This window comes from Chlorocebus sabaeus, chromosome 26 (assembly GCF_047675955.1).
Source record: "Chlorocebus sabaeus isolate Y175 chromosome 26, mChlSab1.0.hap1, whole genome shotgun sequence".
In the NCBI taxonomy this organism is placed as follows: Eukaryota; Metazoa; Chordata; class Mammalia; order Primates; family Cercopithecidae; genus Chlorocebus; species Chlorocebus sabaeus.
In genome coordinates, this window is record NC_132929.1 from 32,458,131 (window position 1) to 32,478,573 (window position 20,443).

The 20,443-nt window shown below is 38.6% G+C and overlaps 1 long non-coding RNA gene across 1 annotated transcript in view; it reads right to left on the bottom strand.

Moving 5' to 3' along the window:
- LOC119628040 (uncharacterized) overlaps positions 1 to 20,443 on the bottom strand; it is a 90,428-nt gene that overhangs the window by 64,623 nt on the left and 5,362 nt on the right. The window lies entirely within an intron of this gene.

Here is a 20,443-nt window from a genome sequence, read left to right on the forward strand (position 1 = left end):
CTGGCTGCCATATGTTCTATTTTTGGAGGATCTCTCATTCACTGTTCCTCCATGGTTACCTCTGTAACGGACAATGGGGAGGAGAATCCTTTAGGGACTACACCTCTTCAGCATTCTCCTTCCTGATCTAGTGGGAATTGAAAAATCACTTCCTAAGGCAAAGATAATTAGCTTTTGCCATCCAAGAGTTGTGAAGCTCTTCTGTTGTATACAATTGTTGCTGAGAACTAGCTACCTAGCCAGGGGCTACATTTCCCAGCCTCCTTGTTAATGTTGCTGAAGTCACATGACTATCTCTGCTGGAATATGAGTGAAAGTGATGTGTACCACTTCTAGCCAATTTGGTTAAGTAGTAGATATGCCTTTGCCAGTCTTTTTTTCCCTCTTCTGGCTGCACGGAGAGGTCTCTAAGACCTGGAGGACAGTAGAGCCATAAGATAGAAGGAGTCTGGGTAGTTGAATGATTTTGTAGAAGACCACCTGCTACTTAGGGGCACTGATGTTGGACTTTACAAAAGTGAAAAATAAATATCTATTGTGTTAAGCTTAAGTAACCGAGCCTTTCTTCTCCACACTTAGGGTTTCTCTCACAGTACAATTTTCTTTAATTCTTTTTTTTTCTTTTTTCTTTTTTTTTTTGAGACAAAGTCTTGCTCTTGTTGCCCAGGCTGGAGTGCAATGGTGTGATCTCGGTTCATGAAATGTCCACTTCCTGGGTTCAAGCGATTCTCCCACCTCAGCTTCCTGAGTAGCTGGGATTACAGGTGTATGCCACCACACCTGGCTAATTTTTGTATTTTTAATAGAGACGGGGTTTCACCATGTTGGCCAGGCTGGTCTTGAACTCCTGACCACAGGTGATCTGCCTGCCTCGGCCTCCCAAAGTGCTGGGATTACAGGCGTAAGCCACTGCGCCTGGCCCAGTTTTCTTTAATTCTTAGTAAACTTCTAGTCTATTTGCATCTGGCCAATTCCATGGGGGGGCAATCCCAAAGCCAGAGGATTTTTTTAAGCTTCAGTCTTTGAATCTAGATTTTCATCTGAGCATTTTTGTCTTTTAGTAATAGGCCCTGGTATTCTAACTTAAAGGCCTCTATTTTGGTTTCTGCCTGATAACAATTTGAAACAATAGCCACTAGGTTTGCAAGGGGAGGGAGTGATGCAAGGGGAGGGAGTGAGCTGGTGGTGAAGGGAGTAGAATTGAATAACTATTACCTTTCTCAGCTGGCAGGAATTGCTTGAAAGAGGCCTGAGTGTATTAAGACTTCTCCCTAGTGCCAATCTTATCCATTCTTGCTTTCATTAACATTAACATTCTCTTGGGGCTTTTTCAACCCTTTATGGCTCCAGATTATTGATGTTTCTGTCATCTTTTATTGCAGCCTCTAAGCAAAAATGTTCACTTGTAGCAAAGTGGTATCTTCTCTCTGCCTTAGATAAATCAATCTCAGTCCTAAGTTTGAGTCTTTCTTATAGGACATTACTAAAAACTAACAAGTAATAGTTGATAGATTTTAGTATCTGACCTTTTAACAACAGGCCCTTTTACATTTTATCCTTGATAGGCACATGTTCTGAATCCCCCTATACAACAGGTGTCAGTTTAACCTACTGCTTTGCTATTCAAGTCCCAGCCTGATACCAATGAGGCCTCATCTGAATCAACTACTTCAACATTTCTGGATCTTTCTGTTACTAATCCCCACTCCTGGTACCAATTTATGAATTGTTAGAGCTATTTTAGTGAAAAACTAGTTATATATTTAGCTTAAGGCATAGTTTGATCCAAGGGCTTAAGCAATGTCATTAGAATTCTATTTCTTTTCATCTCTTGACTCTGTCTTGTGTGTTGGCTTCATTTTTAGGCTCCATGTGGTGGCTGCTGACAGCTCAAGTTTACATAATCCTTACTGTTAGCAATCTCAGTGGAAGAGTGCATGCCTCCTTCTCACAGGTGCCAGCAATAGTCTTCTTACGTTTCATTGGCTCTGATTGGGACATGTGGCTAGAGGAATCCAGTAGCTCAGAGCTGATTCATGTCATTAATGTTTTTGAAAATGAAGTTTACTCCACCTAAAAGACATTGACTGAAGTAACAGAAGAGGAAAATCAGGCGATGGTTGTCAGAAGAAGGGTGAATGGTTAGTAAGAGGCAAACAAACGGAGTGTCTCATTAGATACCAATGTGTAGTGTTTCCTAATTGCTTCACATGTGTTGGTTTTATCTCCTTCACTGGGCTGACTGTAAGTGTCTCAAGAGCAAGATCATGTATTATATGTCTTAACAGTGCCAACTCAGCAGGCAGTCCTTAGATACTAGCTGATTTATGGCCTCTTCTTTTATTACTAAAGATGGCACACTCTACGAAGGTAACGAGAGTTTAATAAAGGGATAATTTATAGAGGGATGGAAGTGGTTAAGGAACCAACAAGGAATGGTAAAGCACTTAAGGACTGGCAACAATGGGAGAACTTAAGCTTGAAGGAACAGGCGAGGGGAGCTATTAGTGGAACCCTGTAAGAGCTGTAGCTCGGAAAGGGATGCCTGACAAAGGCTGTTACTATAAATAAAGAAAACAGTCACTGCCGAAATGTGGCCCAGCAAAGGACTGGGGAATAAACACTTGTCCTCTTTTCTTCCCATCCTCCAAACTTCTCTTGGTACCTCCTATTGACCAATCCAGAAACCAGAGGGCTTGTGTGGCACAGTCTGTAGAGTTCAGCTTCCAGTAAAATGCAAGACAAATAGGGTAAAAAATGGACCTGTAGGTGTAAATGGGAAATTGCCAGGATACCCCTCTTATGTTCCTTGAACAACCTTAAGTACAAGCAATTCCTATTCTGTAAGTGTTAACCATATAGACTGGATTTATCTGGAAAAGATAACTTTACCCTTTTCAATAGACTTGCTAAATATATAAACAATGTGGTTTAATTTTAATAGCATTTTAAGACTTTAACATTCGTGAATTCATAAATCATAAAAAGCCTATCGTTAGCCCATGTAGTTGAAAAGGTATCGTCATTGTATTGATATGGAACTCCTCAAGAATATTGTACCTTGCAATCCATCAGAAAGTCCTGGCACAGCACTCATCACAGAGTGACAAATTTGATAAATGTTTGATGATTTGAAGAATGATTAAATGAATAAATTAAAGCATTTCAAGTTGGAACACTGTAAGTGGAAAACTAGATGGGTTTTCCTTGTTAGAGGTTGATAATAACTATACAACATCTACCAATCCTGTCCCTTAAAGCCTGACATCAGCTTCTTAGTTGTTCATCAAGGTCTTATCTCTTACAGAAAATGGAACCGAATAAATTTTCTTTGTCAATCTTCAGAAGTTTCATAATTAAATGTCATACTAATAAATTCACTATAAAGTCAATTTCAGTTAAGGGACTATTATATTTCCTATCAAAAACTGGGTTTCCTATGGAATTGTCACTCAGATATAAGAAAAATAAATATACTTGCTTCAATATGTAAACTAGGACTGTAAGTGCCAGTCCAAACTTTCTCTAAAAGATTTTATAGTTAAGCCCAAAATCTATATTGCTGTTCTTTCACAATCCTGTGTACATAGGACTTAAAGTCCTATACTTAAAGTCCTGTGTATGTAAGACTTAAGTTTACACAATGCTTTCTTATGTGGCACCATTCATTTATTCCAACAAAAAATACTACTGAGAACATGCTATGTGCCACACATAATCCCTGCCCTCAAGGAACTTACAATATAACAGTGCTTCTCAAACTTTTATGAGACTATGAATCACCTGAGGATCTTGTGAAACTACAGATTCTAATTCACTAAGTCTGGGATGGGCCCTGAGACTACATGTCTAACCAGCTCCCTGGTAATGCTGATATCACTTGGAGTAGCAAAAGTCTAATGGATTTATTTAATCTTCACCACAACCACCTCATAGGAAAAGTATCAGTGTTTTGTTTCTTATCTGGAGTACTTAACTATATATAAAACACTGTGCTATGCCTTTTGTAGATAAACAATTCAGTTAGATATAGAGACATAGGCTTTTAGGAAACTCACTATACAGATGCTTCTCCACTTATGAAGGGATTATATTCCAATAAGCCCATTTTAAGTTGAAAATATTGTAAATCACAAATGCATTTAATACACCTACTGAATGTCATAGCTTAGCCTAGCCTACCTTAAACACGCTCAGAACACTTATACTAGCCTACAGTTGGGGGAAGTTGTCTAACACAATGTCTATTTTATAATAAAGTGCTAAGTATCTTGTGTAATTTATTGAATACTGTACTGAAAGTGAAAAATAGAATGGTTGTATGGGTACTCAACAGTAAAATTTCTACTGAATGTAAATCACTTTTGCACCATCATAAAGTCAAAAAATCCTAAGTGGAACCATTGTCAATCAGGGACTGTCTGTATAGCAGAAACAGCTAGTGTAAAAAATAGTTATAATTGTATTATTCTGTTTATATAAAATGCCCAGAAAGGGAAAATATATAGAGACAGAAGGCAGATTGGTGTTTCCTGGGCCAGGGGTGAGGATGGTGATTAACTATAAATGATCATGAAGGATCTTTTGGGGGTGATGAAAATGCTTTTAAATTGGATTAGAATAATAGCTGCATACCTCAATAAATTTACTAAAAGTATTTGAATTGTACACTTGAAATGAGTGAATTTTATGATATGTAAATTATACTTCAAAAAAGTTGTAAAATAATCATGTATAATGTGAAAAAATCCAATAATAAAAACATGTCTTAACTCCCTTTCACAGCCAAGGAAATGGAGCTCATAGAGGCTAAGTAATTTGCCCAAACTCACATAACTAGTTGGTGACAGGGTTAGCATATAAATCTAGTCCTATTAAGCCAAAAGCAGTCATTGTCGGAAACCTCCTCTTCAGAGGAGGTATAGAAATGTATGCCAGGAAATAGGTACCCTTCCACCTAGAGGGCATTTGCCTCTCTCTGTGAACCCTCCTCACTCTGTGAGGCAAAGATCATGCTGTGTGGTGACCTAGGTGGCATTCCATAAACATACTGCCATCTGACAGGGCTGTGCAAGCCAACTAGTTTCTGGCAGACCCTTTGGCCTCACTGGGGTTTTTAGTTTCAAGCAACAAAAATCAATCCTGTACGATTTAGTAGCAAAGGAATTGGACAGCCCACAGAATCATTATGTGAGTTGAGAACCAAGCTCAAAGTGGTGCAGCAAAGACCAAAGTCCAAAATAATGCTGCAGAGGCAGTCCAGTGAGAAGATTACTATTACTAATGCTGCTGGACATGCTAGACTCTGCTCCTTTCTCCACCAACACCACTGCTTTGGGAACTCAATTTGGCCACAACTGCACCATTGCAAGAGAGAGAGAACTGACTGCTATCCTTGCTCCTTTGTGTTATTAGTTCCTGACTCAAAGTCATGCAGGTGCTTCTGATTAGAGGAGGGTAGCTCATGCACCTGAATCCAAGTTGCAGGGGAGGATGGTGAAGTGACTATGTTTCAACTTCTATCAGTTTCTAGAAAGTGAGAATCAGGCTTTACTTCCTTCTAAGACCCACATACCAGTGCATTCTCTAAGCTTAGACAGTTCAGATGCTAGGCAGCTGGGAAAACATAAACAAAAACAAAAATTCCCCCCAAAACAGATATCCACCACAGCATTGCAGAGTGGTCCATGGAACAGCAGCATCAATATCAAACAGAAGCTTGTTAGAAATGCAGAATCTCAGGCCGGGCGCGGTGGCTCAGCCTGTAATCCCAGCACTTTGGGAGGCCGAGGCGGGTGGATCACGAGGTCAGGAGATCAAGACCATCCTGGCTAACTTGGTGAAACCCCATCTCTACTAAAAAATGCAAAAAATTAGCCAGGTGTGGTGGTGGGTGCCTGTAGTCCCAGCTACTCGGGAGGCTGAGGCAGGAAAATGACGTGAACCTGGGAGGCGGACCTTGCAGTGAGCCAAGATCGTGCCACTGCACTCCAGCCTGGGCAACAGAGCAAGACTCTGTCTCAAAAAAGAAAGAAAGAAAGAAAGAAATGCAGAATCTCAGATCCTGGTTTGGTTGTGTCCCCACTGAATCTCATCTTGAGTTGTAGCTCCCATAATCCCCATATATCATGGGAGGGAACCAATGGGAGGTAACTGAATCATGGGGCAGGTTTTTCCTATGCTGTTCTTATGACAGTAAATAAGTCTCATGAGATCAAATGGTTTTATAAAGGGCAGTTCCCCTGCACACGCTGTCTTGCCTGCCACCACGTAAGACGTGCCTTTACTCCTCCTTTGCCTTCCGCCATGATTGTGAGGCCTCCCCAGCCACGTGGAACTGTGAGTCCATTAGACCTCTTTTTCTTTATAAATTACCCAGTCTTGGGTATGTCTTTATTAGTGGTGTGAGAATGGACTAATATAGCTTTCTAACAAGCAGTCAGGTGATTTGTATGAATATTACAGTTTGAGAAGTGTTACTCTGTAAGACATATTGTTTTAAAAAAAATTTTCAAAGATCACTCATCATTCTGCTCTACTCATTCATAGGGTTACTAGATTTAATGCAGGACATGGCACTCAGTTATATTTGAATTTTAGATAAACAAGGAATAATTTTTAAAATAAGTGTGTTCCATACAATATTTGTTATACTAAAAAATTATTCCTTGTTTATCTGAAATTCAAATTTAACTGGACATCCTGTACATCCAGTAATCATCCTTACAATCATCCACACAACCCTCACCTTATAATTAAGAAAAATAAAATAAAAGAATGGGAAATTAACATAACTGCCTACTGAAATGCATTTATATCAGTTTTCTATTTTGGCATGGTAGACTATAAGTGTCATGGAAACTGCACAAATCCAAGCACACTCTGCATTCTGCTTAAGCATTTGATGCTTGAGGTCCTCTATAATTTGAAGGGTGAATGTTAACTGTTCTGTGAGGTAAGAGTTATTTTTTTAATGTACCTATGAATTTTAACTAATTTCACTTAATGAGTTTTGACCAATAACACCTTTATCTCACAGAACCTGACCATATAGACTGAGTAAATAAAGAAAGTATGTGATGACTTGGTTATATCATTGCTGGGTTACTTCTGGAGACTGCTATTACAACTTCATTTTCTTCCTGAAGAAAAGAGTTGATCAAAAGCAAAACTTGACAAATGGGATCTAATTAAACTAAAGAGCTTCGGTACAGCAAAAGAAACTATCATCAGAATAAACAGACAACCTACAAAATGGGAGAACATTTTTGCAATCTATCCACCTGACAAAGATCTAATATGCAAAATTTACAAGGAACTTAAATTTACAAGAAAAAAAAAACCCCATTAAAAAGTGGGTAAAGGACATGAATAGACACTTCTCAAAAGCAGATATTTATGTGACTAACAAACATATGAAGAAAAGCTCAATATCACTAATCATTAGAGAAATGCAAATCAAAACAACAATAAAATACTGTCTCACACCAGTTAGAGTGGTGATTAAAAAGTCAAGAAACAACAGATACTGACGAGGCTGTTGAGAAATAGGAATACTTTTACACTGTTGGTAGGAATGTAAATTAGTTCAACCATTGTGGAAGACAATGTGGTGATTCCTCAGAGACCTAGAACCAGAAATACCATTTGACCCAGCAATCCCATTACTGGGCATATACCCAAAGGAATATAAATCATTCTATTATAAAGATACATGGCATGTGTATGTTCATTGTAGCACTATTCACAATAGCAAAGACATGGGATCAACCCAAGTGCCCATCAGTGATAGACTAGATAAAAAAAATATGGCACATATATACCATGGACTACTATACACACATAAAAAGGAATGGGATCATGTCCTTTGCAGGGACATGGATGAAGCTAGAAGCCATTATCCTCAGCAAACTAATGCAGGAATAGAAAACCAAACACTACATGTTCTCACTTATAAGTGGGAGCTGAACAATGAGAACACGTGGACAAAGGGAGGGGAACAACACGACTGGGGCCAGTTGGGGGTAGGGGAGCGGGGGGAGGGAGAGCATCAGGATAAATAGCTAATGCATGTGGGGCTTAATACCTAGGAGATGGGTTGATATATGCAGCAAACCACCATGGCACAATTTTGCCTATGTATCAAACCTGCATGTCCTGTACTTGTATCCCAGAACCTAAAATAAAATTAAACTTAAAAAAAAGAAAAGAGTTGCTGCCTATGCCCAGCAATTTTAGAAAAATAGTTTTCAAACGTTCTGGGAAAGAGGCAGATTGTATGATATGTCAATCAGAATTAGAAGTATCACATTCAGAAATTAAAGAAAACTTTTAGTACTTTAAAATGTAGCCAGGTGCAGTGGCTCATGCCTGTAATCCTAACACTTGGGGAGGCTGAGGCGGGCCAATCGCTTGAGCCCAGGAGACCAGCCTGGCCAATATGGTGAAACCCTGTCTCTACAAATAATACAAATAAATTAGTCAGACGTGGTGATGTGTGCCTATAGTCCCAGCTGCTTGGGGGGCTGAGGCAGGACCATCACTTGAGCCCGGGACTTGGAGGCTGCAGTGAGCTGAGATCATGCAACTGCACTCCAGCCTAGACGACAGACTGAGACTCTGTCTCCAAAGTAAAATAAAATAAATGTATAACAATTATATGTATTTGTAAGATGGCTTAATTCATTTTTAACATTTAGCTAGTCCAATTATTTCCAACTGGCCAAACAGGCAATTTTGGGTGGTTGGGAGACACTGACTTTCCTTTTATTACCTTTTGTGTAGTTAAAAGTGGGCCACCTCCAATACAGTTTACCAATAAAAATTTTCCATTTACCATACTCCCACTAAGGCCTATCTTATCCTCTTGGTGAGCAATGAATTGTCCAGGGACTGTGAGAGGGATTACAGTTTCAAGAAGGAGAATATCCTCAGGGACTAATGAGTGTTGGGAACCTAAATATGTATTTGCCCCCATCTCCCAGAGTTTTTATATCACATTTGTTTCCACTTTTTAATTCATTGTTTGCAAGCCCCACCCTAGAGGCAGATATCTGTGATGACTGAATGATGTACCCTGGTCTATAGGCCAGACCACAAATAGACCAGTCAACCAGCCTTACCTTCTTTCTTTTTTTTTTTTTTGAGATGGAGTCTCGCTTTGTTAACCAGGCTAGAGTGCAGTGGCGTGATTTCGGCTCACTGCAACCTCCACCTCCCAGGTTCAAGCCTCTCAAGTAGCTGGATTACAGGCATGCACCACCATGCCTGGCTAATTTTTGTGTTTTTAGTAGAGATGAGGTTTCACCATCTTGGCCAGGGTGGTCTCAAATGCTTGACCTCAAGTGATCCACCCGCCTCAGCCTCCCCAAGTGCTGGGATTACAGGCATGAGCCACTGCACCCGGCTACCTTTCTTTAAACATTAAATAATAATACAGAAATATTAAAGAAAACATAGAGAAATAATAGAGAAAACATTTATAAGTACATTATCAGTCACCTATGCACACTATTTCTATAAAATAGCTTAGTATAGTTATGTGTCACTTAGCGATGGTATAAGTTCTGAGAAATGCATTATCAGGTGATTTTATCACTGTGCAATCATCATAGAGTGCACTTACACAAACCTAGATGATATAGCCTACTATACACCTAGGATATGTGTTATAGCCTTATAAACCTGTATAGGATGTTATTATGCTGAATACTATACGCAACTGGAATATAATGGTAATTATTTGTGTATCTAAACATAGAAAAGGTAATGCATTGTGCAAAGACATTACAACAGTTACTACATCACTTAGATGATAGAAAATTTTCAGCTCCGTTATAATCTTATGGGACTACCATCTATATATAGATGGTATATATACATATGTATATACACCATCATATATACCATCATATATACCCACCATTGACCAAAATGTCATTATTTGGTGCATCACTGTATTTATAGTAGAGAACCATTAGAAATTATATAAAGCCCCTTCCCCAAAACAGTGGACCTGTTAAATAAATAATAGTATATGCATACGATGCAGCCATTAAAAATAACATTTTTGGCTGGGCAAGGTGACTCACACTTGTAATCCAGAACTTTGGGAGGCCGAAACAGGAGGATAACTTGAGCCTAGGAAGTTGAGGCTGCAGTGAGCCATGATGGCACCACTGCACTCCAGCCTGGGGGACAGAGTGAGACCCTGTCTCAAAAACAAACAAACAAACAAAATAACCTTTTGCTGAGTTCTCTGTCACATCAGAAAGTAAGTATAAAAGACTTCTAAGTCATGTCAAAAGGGACTCAGGAACAAACTTGAAGATGCTGCCGTTGAACAAAGAGGTGAGGAACAGCTTGAGCATGAATTACATCTGTAATGGATAGATGCATGGTAAATATGTTTTAGTCAGCTCAGATTGATACTCTAAGACAAAAAAAACCTCTGTTGGTACTTTTGGAAGATGCAAAGAAACCAACTTATTATTTTAAAAACTGGTAAATACAGAGAATGAATTAAGCATCTAGTTCATTTCTCATGTATAAATTGTACCTCAGGGTAACCCAATAGTTGATGATAGGAACTTCCTCTTTACAGAATATTTCAGCTAATAATTGACACAGAAATGACAGTGTATCATCATATTGTAATCCCTAGTGAAATAATGCAGTTAGGGAATGATCATTAATGATGACTAACTTTACAAAAAGATTAACAAGCAGATACTTGTCTCCTACATTATCACATATCAAATATTCTTGCCAAAAATCAAACTAGAATTTGATCAAGCCTATGTATCTAAATAATAAGAAAATACAGAAGATAAAGAAACATATTAAATTACACTAAAGGAGTTACAATTAGAAAATTCACACTATGGGCCAGGCGTGATGGCTTACACCTATAATCCCAGCACTTTGGGAGGCTGAGTTAGGAGGATTGCTTGCACCCAGAAGTTCAAGATCAGCCTGGAAAATATAATCAGACCCGATCTGTACAAGTTAAAAAAAAAACTTACCCAGGCGTGGTGACTTGTGTCTATAGTCCCAGCTACTCGGGAGGCTGAAGTGGGAGGATCGCTTGAGCCCAGGAGGTCAAGGCTGCATTGAGCCCTGATTGCACTACTGCACTCCAGCCTAGGTGACAGAACAAGCCCCTGTCTCAAAAACAGAAAAAGGAAGGAAGGAAGGGAGGGAGGGAGGGAGGATGGAAGGAAGGAAGGAAGGAAGGAAGGAAGGAAGGAAGGAAGGAAGGAAGGTCGGTCCTATAGGACAAACAACTCAATTTTGCCTCAACAAATCAAATAGAAGAGAAGGAGGGAGGAGCAAAAGATTAAGAGGCTTAAGACACATATCAAAAAATGCAACTTTATTTGGATCTCAATTTTGAACAAATTAACTATAAGAAACATGAGACAACTGGGAGAAATTTGAACACTGAATACTTGATGATATTAAAACATTTAAATGAAAACTGTGAGATGTTACAATGATATTGTCATTATATTTTTTAGAAGTGTCCTTATCTTTTAGATGTAAATGAAGAAATATTTGTGAATGAAATGATTTGATGTTTGCTTCAAATTAATCTGGAGGTAGAAATGTTTCAATAAATGTTGAAGCTGGGTGGAGGTTCAAAGGGATTCATTATATTATTCTTCCTACTTTTTTACGTGTTTGAAAATTTTCATAAAATAATTAGTTTATAAACTTGTACTGAGAGCATAATCTTAAGTTTGTAATATATATTATGTATGTATACACATGAATGTACATAAACACAGATTAGAAAGGAGAGGAAACATACCAAAAAAATCTTTAGGCTATCTCGTTTTGATGAGATTATAAATGAAATATACATTCTTTCTTATTCTTATTTCTTTCTTCTTTCTTATTTTTTGTTTAGGGAAAATAGAGTTTAAGAGGCACAAGATCCAGTTATTTTCAACTCTTTAACCTTGACAAATAATGAAGACCAGAAAAAAATTTTCTCAACTACTAAAAGTTGTCTTTATATGGTGGAACTATATGAGATTTTATTTCAGTTTTTTTACATTTCTGTATTTTTCCATTTTAATATAACAGGGCATCATTTTAGGATTCAGAAAACCAACAAATATTAAATCTAAAGGGACAATTAATTTATAAAGGATAAACAAAATTATTTATGTATACAAGATTTTTTAAAAATACAGGTGTAGTTTTTAGGCTTGGTGTGGTGGCTCACGCCTGTAATCCCAGCACTTTGGGAGGCCGAGGCGGGTGGATCACCTGAGGTCAGGAATTTGAGACCTCTACAAAAAAAAAAAAAATACAAAAAATTAGCTGGGTGTGGTGTCACATGCCTGTGATCCCAACTATTTAGGAGGCTGAGGCAGGAGACTTGCTTGAACCCAGGAGGCAGAGGTTGCAGTGAGCTGAGATTGCATCATTACACTTTAATGTGGGCAACAGAGTGAGACTCTGTCTCAAAACAAATAAACAAACAAACAAGAAAAACAAGAAAAAAATACAGATGTAAGAAACATTATTTATATTTTACATGCCTGTTTGGCAGATTAACACTAAGACAAGGATGGAAAAAGAAATCAGATCACTTTTGATTCAACAAATGAATGCAATGAGGCTACATTTCTAAGAAAACTGTATTGTTTGGCTAAAAGGGAAATTAAGCACTGGACTAAGAGTGTAGAGAAGGGCTGGAAAAGGAAACCAGGAATGGGAAAAACCAAAGGGTAAATTTCAGGGTGTTTCAGAGAATGTCACTGGTTGGTTAAATCAGAGAAACTGAATTTTACTATCAAATGTAAGAAAGAGTAAGTTCAGAAAGAGATTATGCTTTTATGGTTTCATAGCCTACTTTTTTCCTCCGTTAACATTGATACAAGCCTTTTCCAATTGTAAGAAAAACTTTGTGAATTTCATTAAAAAAATACCATGGATAAAAAAAAATGCCATAGATTTAAAAATTCTCTTCATCTACCATAATTTGTTATTAATTCCTCTTTACTGGATATCTACTTTTAAATCTTATAATGTTTTCCCTTACAAATAAAACTTTTACCCTATTTTCCTGAAAGTAGAAATTTTTTGTAAGTAGAATCACTAGGTCAGGAGTATGAGCGTTTAGAAGGCTCTTGAGATATACTGAATAGTTGCTTTCCGTAGTGGTTTTTACTATTAATTTATTAATTCCTAATCTACATTCTATCCAGCAGTGTTTATGGGTGCCTATCACTGCATATTCACCAGCATTGATCATCATGCTTTTTAAAATATCCATGCTAATTTGGCAGTTGTAACATGGGATCTCATTTTACTTGCATATCCTTGATAGGTACTCACATTAACTATTTTGAAGCCGTCTTTCATAAATATTCTGTTATGTACTTCATCTTAAAATGTAAATCTTTTGAACTGTCTACTGTGTCTAGATCTTTGTTTCTATTTAATTGACAGAATAAACAATGAAACCACTTAGACATATTGACTAAAAGAGTCAGGTTTTAAGAATATTGCACTGGTATCTTTGAAATGCAGAGAACAAGTTCCCACTTGAGCATATGTGTTCCTCCCCACCCCCACTGTTTTACCTATTACTTGATGCTAATCATCCTAATGTTTCAGATAGTTATTTTAAGTTCCCTATGTGTGTACCTAGCTGTAAATCAGTTCAATTTACAGACGGAGAAAAAAAAAAAAACACATGGATGTTATTGATGGGTCAGCCACATTCTTGTGCTCTGTCCTTCTGGGACCAATACTTTTTGAGGTGGTCAGGAACATAAGACTGATCTGTGTGAAGAGACCCTTGCTTCTCTGAGAGAAGTTAACAGATCCTTTGGGGATAAGCCTATGATTTTGATTTCTCATTAGCGTCGTGAGCTTCATTCAAGTGTGACTGACAGTCACACAAGTCAATACGGGAGCACTTTGGGAGAGCCAAGTTAGAGTTTTTTTTTTAGTAGATTAATGCTTCTGTTCTTACAGGGTTCATTGGAAAAACAAATCAGAGCACTTTTGATTCAACAAATGAATGTAACGAAGCTACATTTCTGAGAAAACTGTATTATTTGGCTAAAAGGGAAATAAAATACTAAATCCCTTGTTCAAATAAAAATGTTACTGAAGTAAATGAAAGTATATTCTAGATGATTATTAATGCTTTCATTTTCACTTTCTTTAATTCTATTTTAAGTCATATCTAAAGACTAAATGCAACTCAGATTTAGAAAGCAAAGAAAATTTATATATTTGGCAGTTTTAATCCCATCAACCATACTTTATGAAAACTTGAATAATGCCAAGATGGAACATATCAGATCATTAGAAATAAGAGTGGAAGAGGGTAGCCAAAGACCCAGGAAATAATGAGCAAATCTCATCTACGATTTTCCTCAGCGTTCGTTCCCAATTCCAGAGGAAGTAGATATCCCTCAATGTAAAAGATGTTTAAAATGTTCAATGGTATTCTTTTATTGTGCTACTGAATACAGTTTGAAAGCTTAAGGTGAACATTTGAGCTTAATGTTTAAAGATTAGAAACAATTAAAAGAAAAAAAACTCCAGTAGGCTTATAATGCAAATAGAATAGGAAAAATTATACTAAGACATCTCAAATTTAAAGAAGAATGTCCCAATCACAAAAACTTAATGTGTAATTGCATAAAAAATGCCAGTGGAGTGAAATTAGAAATTCAACAGATGGTTCCCAAACAAAATATTTCTGCAGTATATAAGAACAATTGTTCCCTAACTCTTCTTAAATAAAAGTGTGAATAATTAAATGCAATTTAAATCATCTAATCCAAATCAATCAATTCGTTTTTATGAAATCACGCAGGGGAATCAAGACAAGGTAACTTTCACTGAAAATACAATTTCTCATTTAATTAATAAACAACTACTGAGGGATTATTGGCATTAGTAGGAAGACACATCTATTAATAAGAAAAAATAAATACAATATAAACCTTTACCGTTGAAGAACTCCTAGTTGAAGGAAACTGATCATATGCAACTAAGAATTTGAGAATACTGACCATGATTTTTTGATGAATGTTCAAATAAACAACAGATTGACTATTATAACAGACTGAATTTGCCCAAGATGCCAGTGACTTGTAAGAAAAGATTTACAAGATCTGACACGTGGTGAGAGCTGAACTTGGTGTCACATAGTGTCCTTTTTCTGGACTTTTCACCAGTAATAAGTTTTACTTTTAGCAACCATTTAAAAATGGTTAATTTAACCAGCCTGGGCAATATAGTGAGACCTCACTACACAAAATACAAAAATTAGCTGGCGTGGTGGCACATGCCTGTGGTTCCATCTACTTGGGAGGCTGAAGCAGGAGGATTACTTGAGCCCAGGAGGTAGAAGCTGCAGTGAGCTGTGATTGCACCACTGTACTCCGGCCTGGGCAACAGAGCAAGCTCCTGTCTCAAAGAAAAAAAAAGGTTAATTTAAATGCATTTTTATTCTTTTTAGCGTTGCTGTATCTTGTTAAATACATCTCTCCAGTAGTCTTTATCTATTCAAGGTAAATGTACTCTGGCAGCCCAACTTAAGTTCATCTTAATTTTCCTGAGCTGTTAAGGACCTCACAGGGCCACTATTCTAAAGACATTGTTTCTCAAACTTCAGTGGGCATAAGAATTACAGGAAGGGCTTGTTAAAAAAATGGGTTGCAGCTGGGCGCGGGGGCTCACACCTCTAATCCCAGCACTTTGGGAAGCCTAGACGGGCGGATCACACGGTCAAGAGATTGAGACCATCCTGGTCAACATGGTGAAACCCCATCTCTACTAAAAATACAAAGATTAGCCAGGCATGGTGGCGTGCGTCTGTAGTCCCAGCTACTCGGGAGGCTGGAACAGGAAAATCGCTTGAATCCGGGAGGCGGAGGTCGCAGTGAGCCGAGATCGGATCACTGCACTCCAGCCTGAGTGACAGAGCGAGATTCTGTCTAGTCTCAAAAAACAAATAAACAAACAAACAAAAATAGATTGTTAGCCCAACCCTCAGAATTTCCGGAATGGGGTTCTACTCACTGAGTAGGTCTTGAATGGAGCCGCAAAATTTGGATTTCTAATTAGTTGCCAGGTGATAGTAATACTACTCATCCAGGAATCACAATATGAGAACCACCATTCCAAGTGATATCTATTTGCTTGTTTTCAGGTAAGATAGTTGAGATCACAAGAAGAGTTGGGGAAACCAAGAAAGAATTTTCTTATTCCCTTGAAAATCTCAGGTCTGGTTCTGTGTATTCATGTATTCAACATCAATCTTTTCCCTTCTGCTGGGTTCTGGTATTGGGTGTCTTTTTTTTTTTTTTTTTTAGATGGAGTTTCGCTCTTGTCTCCCAGGCTGGAGTGCAATGGTGCAATCTTGGCTCACTGAAACCTCTGCCTCCCGGGTCCAAGTGATTCTCCTGCCTCGGCCTTCTGAGTAGCTGGGATTACAGGCACCCACCATCAGCATTTTGTTGCTCGATTCTTAAATATGACACACAACCAACGAATATCAGACATTTGAGGGAGGACTCTCTTGCAGGAGAGAGAAATTAAAATAACAAAAAGTGAATTGGTGAAACAGAGACTAAAGAAGGAAAAGAAAACTATATATAGTTAGAAATATTTACTATTTCTAGAGTTACATGAGATATATATATATAGAGAGAGAGAGACAGAGAGAGATAGGAGAAAGTTGCAACCATGAAACAAAAGCAGACAGAATAATTTTTTTTTTTAAAGAAGAAATATTGTTCAGGATATAAAAAAAGAGCCTTAGGATTGAAAATAGGAGGCTGGCACAGTGGCTCATGCCTTTAATCCTAGCATTTTGGGAGGCAGAGGTGGATGGATTGCCTGAGCTCAGGAGTTTGAGAACAGCTTGGGCAAAACCAGTGAAACACTGTACCTACTTAAAAAATAAAAATAAAAATAAAGGAAAAGAAAAAGAAAAGAAAATAGGAAAGTAGAAATGAAAAAAAAAAAAAAAAAGATTAGAAAAGAAAATGAAGGAAATTTCCTAGAAGGCAAAGCAGAAAGACAGAGAAGACCAGTTCAAGAAGTTCAGAATTCAAATAGTAAGAGCTAAAAAAAAGAAGTAAATGAATAATCTAAGAAAAATTCTCTGAAGTATAAATTACCAAACTTAATGAATTCATCCAGTAGACACCACAATGGATTAAAAATAGATCTACACCAAAGTCTGTGATCAGGAAATCTGAGTACACAGCAGACAAAGAGAAGAACTTTAAGCTACCAGACAGGACACAAAAGAGGACAAATAGAAAAGACTGAAAGTAAAAAATGGCATCCATTGTTTTACAACAACATTGGAAGCAAGTGGGCAATGGAACAAGACTTTCAAATATTCTTTTATTTTTTTTGAGACAGAGCCTCGCTTGGTCGCCCAGGTTGGAGTGCAGTGGCTGTTACAAGTGCAGTCACAGCACACTACGGCCTCCAATTCCTGGGCTCAAGCAATCCCCTCACCTCAGCCTTCAGCATAACTGGGACAAGAAATGTGCACCACTATGCCCAGCTTCTCATATGCATATTTCTAATAGCTAGATCTCAAGTTACTCACTAGAATGAGAGAAGCGTTCCAAACACCAAATACCTTTTTGGAATACATCCCTGCCATGTATTTGAAAAAGCAGGTGCAGGCTTAGCGTGGTGGCTCACGCCTGTAATCCCAGCACTTTGGGAGGCCGAGGTGGGCAGATCACCTGAGGTCAGGAGTTTGAGACCAGCCTGACCAACAACTCCATCTCTACTAAAAATACAAAAAAATTAGCCAGGTATGGTGGTGGGCGCCTGTAATCCCAGCTACATGGGAGGTTGAGGCAAGAGAATCACTTGAACCTGGGAGTCAGAGGTTGCAGTGAGCCGAGACTGTGCCACTGCACTCCAGCCTGGCTGACAGAGTGGGACTCTGTGTCAAAAAAAAAAAAAAAAAAAGAAAAGAAAAGGCAGGAGCTTAGGAACTAAGCCAACAAATAGAACTGTATTCAAAATCTGAAAAAAGACTAGATTACTTATTCTGCTTTACCCATTTAACCTGTCCTTGTTTGGAATTTAAAAGTTTGAAAACTGATGTTGAGTACCAACAGGGACTGAAGACAACCTATTAGAATGTAAGCTTCATGGAGACAGGATGTTTTTTTTCCTTTTTTTTCTAGTTTTTTCATTAGTATAGTCCAAGCATAGAAGACAGTTCTGGCACCAAGTATGTATTTAATATATATTTATTCAATTGATGAAAAACTGAAAGAATAAATGAATGCCAGAGACAGTTAGGAGTCTACAAAATAGCAGCTGAATTTATAAGTACTCAAGCTTTTGAAAAATTAAATTTTCATTCATAACTTTCTACTGATTACCTTTACAACCAAACCTGCAAAAGAATGGTAGTGGATATTTGTCATAGTCCAATATGATGAATGACCATCATCTTTTTAAACAATTTTTTTTTTCTTTTTTTGAGACAAAGTCTTACTCTGTCACCCTGGGTAGAATACAGTAGTGCAAACACAGCTCACTGCAGACTCAGCCTCCTAGGTTCAAGCAGTCCTCTCGCCTCAGCCTCCCAGGTACCTGGAACCACAGGTGCATGCTACCATATCCAGCTATTTTTTTTATTTTTTGTAGAAATGGGGTCTTGCCATGTTGCCCAGGCTGGTTTCGAACTCGTGGGCTCAAGCAATCCTCCCCTTGGCCTCCCAAAGTACTGGGATTACAGGTGTGGGCCACTATGTTAAACAACCATACTACATTAAAGGACATTTTGTGGTATTAAATGACACTTTCATTTCAGTCTCGACCTGCTGGGCTCAAGCGATTCTCCTGCCTCAGTCTCCTGAGTAGCTGGGACTACAGGCATGTGCCATCATGCTCAGCTAATTTTTAAATTTTTTGTAGAGACAGGGTTTCCCTGTTTCTCAGTCTAGTCTTGAACTCCTGGGCCCAAGCCATTCACCCACCTCGGCCTCCCAAAGTGCTGGAATCACAGGCATGAGCCATTGCATCCAACAACGATTCTTTTTTTTTTTTTTTTTTTTTTTTTTTTTTGAGACGGAGTCTCGCTCTGTCACCCAGGCTAGAGTGCGGTGGCCGGATCTCTGCTCACTGCAAGCTCCGCCTCCCGGGTTTACGCCATTCTCCTGCCTCTGCCTCCCGAGTAGCTGGGACTACAGGCGCCCGCCACCTCGCCCGGCTAGTTTTTTGTATTGTTTTAGTAGAGACGGGGTTTCACCGTGTTAGCCAGGATGGTATCGATCTCCTGACCTCGTGATCCACCCGTCTCGGCCTCCCAAAGTGCTGGGATTACAGGCTTGAGCCACCGCGCCCGGCCCCAACAACGATTCTTTTAACAACAGCTATCCCTTCGCTATTCTGATCATATGACTGGCAAATCACCAAATACTTAAGTTTTTAGTCTGTACAAGTTTTACTTTACTGGCAAAAGGGAGGATGTATTCATGTGCTTTGATATGGTAAGTATTCTTTGCTTTTTGATTTTTTTCTTAGTATCTATTTTGGAATAATTAATCCTTAATCTGTGGGAGTAGCCTACACAAATCTCTAAATATGTAAGCTGACTTCCATCATGCTATTACAAGAACACATGAGTTAGGCCCTCCTTCCTTAAAAAAGATACCCAATATGGCCGGGCACAGTGGCTTACGCCAGTAATCCCAGCACTGTGGGAAGCCAAGGCGGGCAGATCAACTGAGGTCAGGAGTTCGCGACCAACCTGGACAACATGGTGAAACCCCGTCTCTATTAAAAATACAAAAATTAGATGGGCATGGTGGCGGGTGCCTATAATCCCAGCTATTCAGGAGGCTGGGACATGAGAAGCGCTTGAACTTGGGAAGTAGAGGTTGCAGTGAGCCGAGATGGCACCATTGTACTCCACCCTGCAACAGAGCGCGACACCGTCTAAAACAAACCAAACCAAACCAAAAAAAACCCAACCAAACAAAAAATTTGGGGCACCAGGTGCAGTGGTTCACACCTGTAATTCCAGCACTTAGGGAGGCTGAGGCAGGCAGATCACTTGAGCCCAGGAGTTTCAGATTAGCCTGGGCAACATGGCGAAACTCTGTCTCTACAAAAATATACAAAAATTAGCCGGGCATGGTGGTGTGCGCCTGTGATCCTAGTTACTCGGGAGGCTGAGGTTGGAGGATTCCTTGAGCCCACGAGGTTGAGGCTGCAGTGAGCCATGATTGCACCACTGTACTCTAGCCTGGGTGACAGAGCAAAACCCTGTTTGAAAAAAAAAATTGTTTTGAAAATTTCATTACTGATGTCTTAACGTGGTTTTGGGAAGGAACAAAATTTGGACCATGTGTTCAACTGCCATCTCTACCTAGAAGTGAATAACGATTCATTTCTCAATACATGTTTTTCGAGCATT